Source organism: Pteronotus mesoamericanus, unplaced genomic scaffold (assembly GCF_021234165.1).
Source record: "Pteronotus mesoamericanus isolate MK-2021 breed Mesoamerican mustached bat unplaced genomic scaffold, CSHL_Meso_final contig_730, whole genome shotgun sequence".
Classification (NCBI taxonomy): Eukaryota; Metazoa; Chordata; class Mammalia; order Chiroptera; family Mormoopidae; genus Pteronotus; species Pteronotus mesoamericanus.
In genome coordinates, this window is record NW_026555246.1 from 41,121 (window position 1) to 46,194 (window position 5,074).

At 53.9% G+C, this 5,074-nt stretch overlaps 1 pseudogene; it reads left to right on the top strand.

Annotated features, from left to right (window-relative positions):
• Positions 1–2,070: 2,070 nt before the first annotated feature.
• Positions 2,071–3,582, top strand: LOC129078560 (killer cell lectin-like receptor subfamily G member 2; annotated as a pseudogene).
• The last annotated feature ends 1,492 nt before the right edge of the window (positions 3,583–5,074 follow it).

The window sequence follows — 5,074 nt, forward strand, 5'->3', positions numbered from 1 at the left end:
CAAGACCAGACCACCCAGCCCAGGTGTGTTGCAGCCTCCCTAGGCTCGGCAGGTCCACTTGAGACTCAGGCAGGTGGAAGAAGATGCGTGGAGCCATGCGGATGCTTGACGTGCTTTTACTGCGGAGAGTCACGCAGAACACAAGCCTGTGTCCGGTGAGCCACACAGGCTACGAGCCCTTTTCTATGGTGGTACCTGACTCCCTCCCTCATCCAAAGCTCCTACCCTTTAAGTACTAGCCTAAACAAAGCCAGCTGCAGGCCAGAAAGTGAAGTAACCTAGCATGAGCTGCACACGCGAGCCTACTCAAGGCAACGGGGCAGTTTATTGCACCCAGGCTCAAAGCCATGAGATCCAGGTCTAGGCTGTGAGATCACTGCTCTATCAGACTCTTTCCAGGTTGTGAGAAGCCACTCCCTCCAGTTACCCACGAGTCCGGGTGAGAAGCCAGACCGCCTCCACTTACCCTACACCAGAGTTCCAATGCCAGGAGGATAGGTCCCCATACTTTCTGGCTATAAAAACAGTGGGCACTGGGGTGGTAGAAGAAACTGCAGGATTCTCAAGAGACTTCTTTTAAAGGGCCTGCAATAGACTTAGGACTCATACAGACCCCCCTCCGCCACCCTGGGATTCAGCACCAGGGAAACAGCTGAAAGGGCACAAGAGGCATACAGAGAAAAGGGGTCAGTGCCAAGGAGACAGCTTCCGCTCAAGCGATCTCCAGAGGCCAGGCAGCAGCACTGTCCCCTGTCTGAGCCCTCCCCCGCACAGCCACAAAGAAGTGAAACAGGTTGCCCACCCTGGCAACTACCAAAGGCTCCATCCGACACAACTGACAGGTGTCTTTTCTACAATAGGCCACACTACTAAGACAGGGAGTCAAAGCAGCTCTACCTAACACACAGAAACACACACAGGGAAATTGTCAAAATGAGGAGACAAAGGAATATGGCCCAAATGAAAGAACAGTACAAAACCCCAGAAAAAGAACTAAAAGAAATGGAGATAAACAATCTATCAGAGGCAGAGTTCAAAACACTGGTTATCAGGATGCTCAAAGAAATTACTGGGGACTACAACAGCATAAAAAAGACCCAGGAAGAAATGAAGGCTGTATTAAGTGAAATAAAGAAAAATCCACAGGGAACCAACAGTGGAGGAGACAAAGCCAAGATTCAAATCAATGATTTGGAACATAAGGAAGAAAAATGCATTCAATCAGAACAGCAAGAAGAAAAAAATAATTTTAAAAATCTAGAATAAAATAAGGAGCCTCTGGGGTATCTCCAAACTTACCAACACCCAAATCATAGGGGTGCCAGAAGGAAAAGAGGAAGAGCAAGAAATTGAAAACATTTTTGAAAAAATAATTAAAGAAAACTTCCCTAATTTGATGAAGGAAATAGACATACAAGTCCAGAAAGCACAGAGTGTCCCAAACAAGTTGGTCCCAAACAAGTTGGACCCAAAGAGGACCACGCCAAGACACATCATAATTAAAATGCTTAAGGTTAAAGATAAAGAGAGAATTTTAAAAGCAGCAAGAGAAGAGGAGAAAGTTACCTGCAAAGGAGTTCCCATAAGACTATCTGTTCATTTATTAAAAGAAACTTTACAGGCAAGAAGGGACTGGCAAGAAGTATTCAAAGTGATGAAAAGCAAGGACCTACAACCTAGATTACTCTACCCAGCAAAGATACCATTTAGAATGGAAGGGTAGATAAAGTGCTTCCCAGAAAAGGTAAAGCTAAAGGAGTTCATCATCACCAAGCCATTATTGTTACAGGGAACTATATAAGAAAAATAAGATCAAAACTATGAATACTAAAATGGCACAACTACCAACAACTGAATCTGAAAAACAAACTAGGCAAACCAGCAGAACAGGAACAGAATCACAGAAATAGAGATCATGTGAAGGGTTATCAGCTAGGAAGGGGAGGGGTGAGGTTGGGGGGGAAACATGCAGGGATTAAGAAGCATAATTTGTAGGTACAGAACAGGGGGACGTTAAGGATAGTATAGGAAATGGAGAAGCCAAAGAACTTACACACACAACCCGTGGACATGAATGAATGGGACTGCTTGAGGGAATGGGGGTACCGGGTGGAGGGGGGCAAAGGGGGGGAACTAGGGACAACTGTAATAGCATAATCAATAAAATATATTTTTAAAAGACAGTATAAACAAAGGATATTATAGGCCAATGTCCTTGAAGAACATAGATGCAAAAATTATCAACAAAATATTAGCAAACTGTATTCAGCAGTACATTAAAAAGGTCACACACCATGATCCAGTGGGGTCTGTTTCTGGGATGTCACAACAACACGGATGGACCTTGAGAATGTCACACTAAGAAAAATAAGTCAGAGAGAAACAGTTAAGAACCATACAATTTCACTCACACGTGGTATATAAAACCAAAAGTAACAAATGAACAAACAAGAAAACCAAAAACTCACAGCGACAGACAACAGTATGGTGGTCACCAGAGGGAAACGAGGGTAGTAAAGGGTAAAGGGAGCCAAATACGCGGTGACAGAAGATGATTTGGCTTTGGGTGGTGAGAACACAACACAATATACAGGTCATGTATCATAGAAATGTACACTTGAAACAATATAATCGTATTAACCCCCAATTAATTTAATTCTAACAATAATAAATACGTTTAAAAACCAAACAAAACAGACTCACGGAAAGAGTACCCAACCCAGCTGGGCCACTGCCGACCAGAGAAGCGAAACTGGCTCCCTACCGGGCCCAGGCGAGCGCCTCTGTGCATCTCCTGGTTGCTCCGCGCCCAGGACGGACAGGGCCCGGGCCGCGCCCAAAGGAGAGCAAGCTGGGGCCGAGTTGACAATGGAGCTTTTGGAAAACCAGATCCGGGGGGCTGGAGCAGCCGCCGGCGCCGCAGAGAAACGACCACCTGAGAGTCCCAAGAGCGGCGCGTTTCCGGCCGTGCAGGCGGCGACCGGGGCAGGCCAGCCCCTCCCGGGCAGGGAGAAGCTGCCCTCGCCGTGCCCCGCGCGCGTGCGGGAGATGCCAGCCAGCCGGGACTACGGCGCCTCCCGCCGCCAGGGGTCCGCCCGCCCGGGGCCGCCCTCACCGGGCCCTGCTGCGGCCGAGCATCCCCAGGACCGCGAGGCGGCGGGGCCGAGCTGGTGCCCTGGGCCGCGCCGGCGGAGCCCATGGAATTGCAGGTGGTCCTGTGCATGAGTCCCGTAGGCGCGGCCGGTGGCAGCAGCGCGCCCTGGCCCGCACCCTGCACGCACTTCATCACCGCGCAGGCACCTGGGTCTCTGGCCTCCGCCTGTCTCGCCTCCCCCTGCACGTGCTCCTGCAGCGGACCGGGTCCTCGGACAGCGCGTGGGGCTGGGGCTCGCAGACAGCCGCTGCCCGGGCTGAGCGCGGCCTCGACGCCGAGGACCGGGCCAACCCCGCCGAGGGCGGCGCGGAGTCCCCGGGCCCTCCCCGCGCTGCCTCCTCTGCAAGGAGCAGGAGCTGGGGGAGGACACCGTGCTGCTGCACCGGGCCGGGATGGACGGCGACGAGAAGGCGCTGCACCGGCAATGAGGCTCACAGGGCTTCCCAGGCAGATACCTAGTCATCCTGGGTGGGTGCCGAGGGAGGCTCCGGGGCTGGCACTGCGTCGACGGCGCCCCCTGCTCCCCCAGCTACGCCCAGAGGAGGACGAGGACTGGCCAGATCTCAAGGGCGCCGTCCGGAGAGAGGCAAGCTCCTGGCTTCGGGCTGCGCTTCTTCTAGACGGGGATCTGCGCCAAGGGGACCAGGTGACTGGGGTTCCTCCCATTACGAGCCTGTAGAGGGCACGCAGCCCGCCCCCAGGGGAGCCCAAGGGGGGAACTGCAGCAGCCTCTTCCCTGGACCCGGACTTCCCCGGCCAGCTGCTCCACGCTCGCGGGGCCCTCGCTGCCCGAGGGAGCCAGGGCCTGGGCCTCCGCGGCTGGAGGATCGCCTCCGGGGAAGGCTCTCTGTGGCCCTGGGCCCAAGAGCCCATTTCATCTCCAGCTGCTGAAGAGGATTTGTTCAAAGACCTTGAGATCGTTTTTTAGCATTCCTGAGCCTTGGATGTCCGTCCTTAACTTGGCCATTTCCCATTCTCTCCCTTACCTGCTTCATCACAATGCACACCCTTTCAGCCTGGAAAAACAAAAAGAATTCGCGAGCACAGGTGAGCCCAACCTGGGTTCTCATCTGAGCCCATGGAATGAGTTTCCCGTTGTTTTGTGGCTACAGCGCTTGTCAGCAGGGACATTATTGCTATAAATGCCAGTTCCAGGCAGCTGGGCACATGGCCGGCACAGCTGACAGCAGTGTCACAGCGAGTGCGAAGCGCTGGCCCCTGGAGGAGGGAGGAGGATGCACCCCGACGGCAGCGCGTCAGAGCAGAGGGCCCCCCGGGCGGGAGGGCCCCAGGAGCGCCCCTCCCAACCTTGGCAGGCGACCTTCCAGCGAAGCATGGGTTCCGAGTGAGACGGGAAGTTGGAGCGATGTGGGGAGGCTCCAGGCAGCTGTGGGGACGCCAGCCTGAAGGCGTCCGTGCGCTGGGGATCCCCGAAGGGCCTTCCGGCTAGAGGGCGTGGGGAGGGGTGGGGCGGGGCGCGGGAGGGGCTCGCCAGCCTGTGGAGACCTGTCCAACCACAGCAGACCGTGCCTGTGTCTGTTCTTGGGGCTGAGCACTCAACACGGCTGTCATATACAAGCCCACTTTCCGTTCTAAAGTCAGACCATGCACCCACCCAAGTTCCCCCTCCAAGAAACCTGTATTGTCCATTCAAACCAGTAGCTTGTACAGAATGTGCAGGGGTCTGGGAGAAAAAGATCCAGAGTCCAAAAGGGTGCACTTCCTAAGCAGTGAAAGTCTTAGAACTTAGAGGCAGGCAGGCGGGGAGAGAAAAAAAGGGAGGAAGAGAGAAGGGAGGGAAGGGGAAAGAGTGACCAAAGGGACGGTTTCCAGGTCACCAGAAGGGAGCTGGTGGGAGGAATGGGTGGGAAAATTGAAGGGGACTATAGTCACTAATACTATGACGTTTGCGCAGTGGCA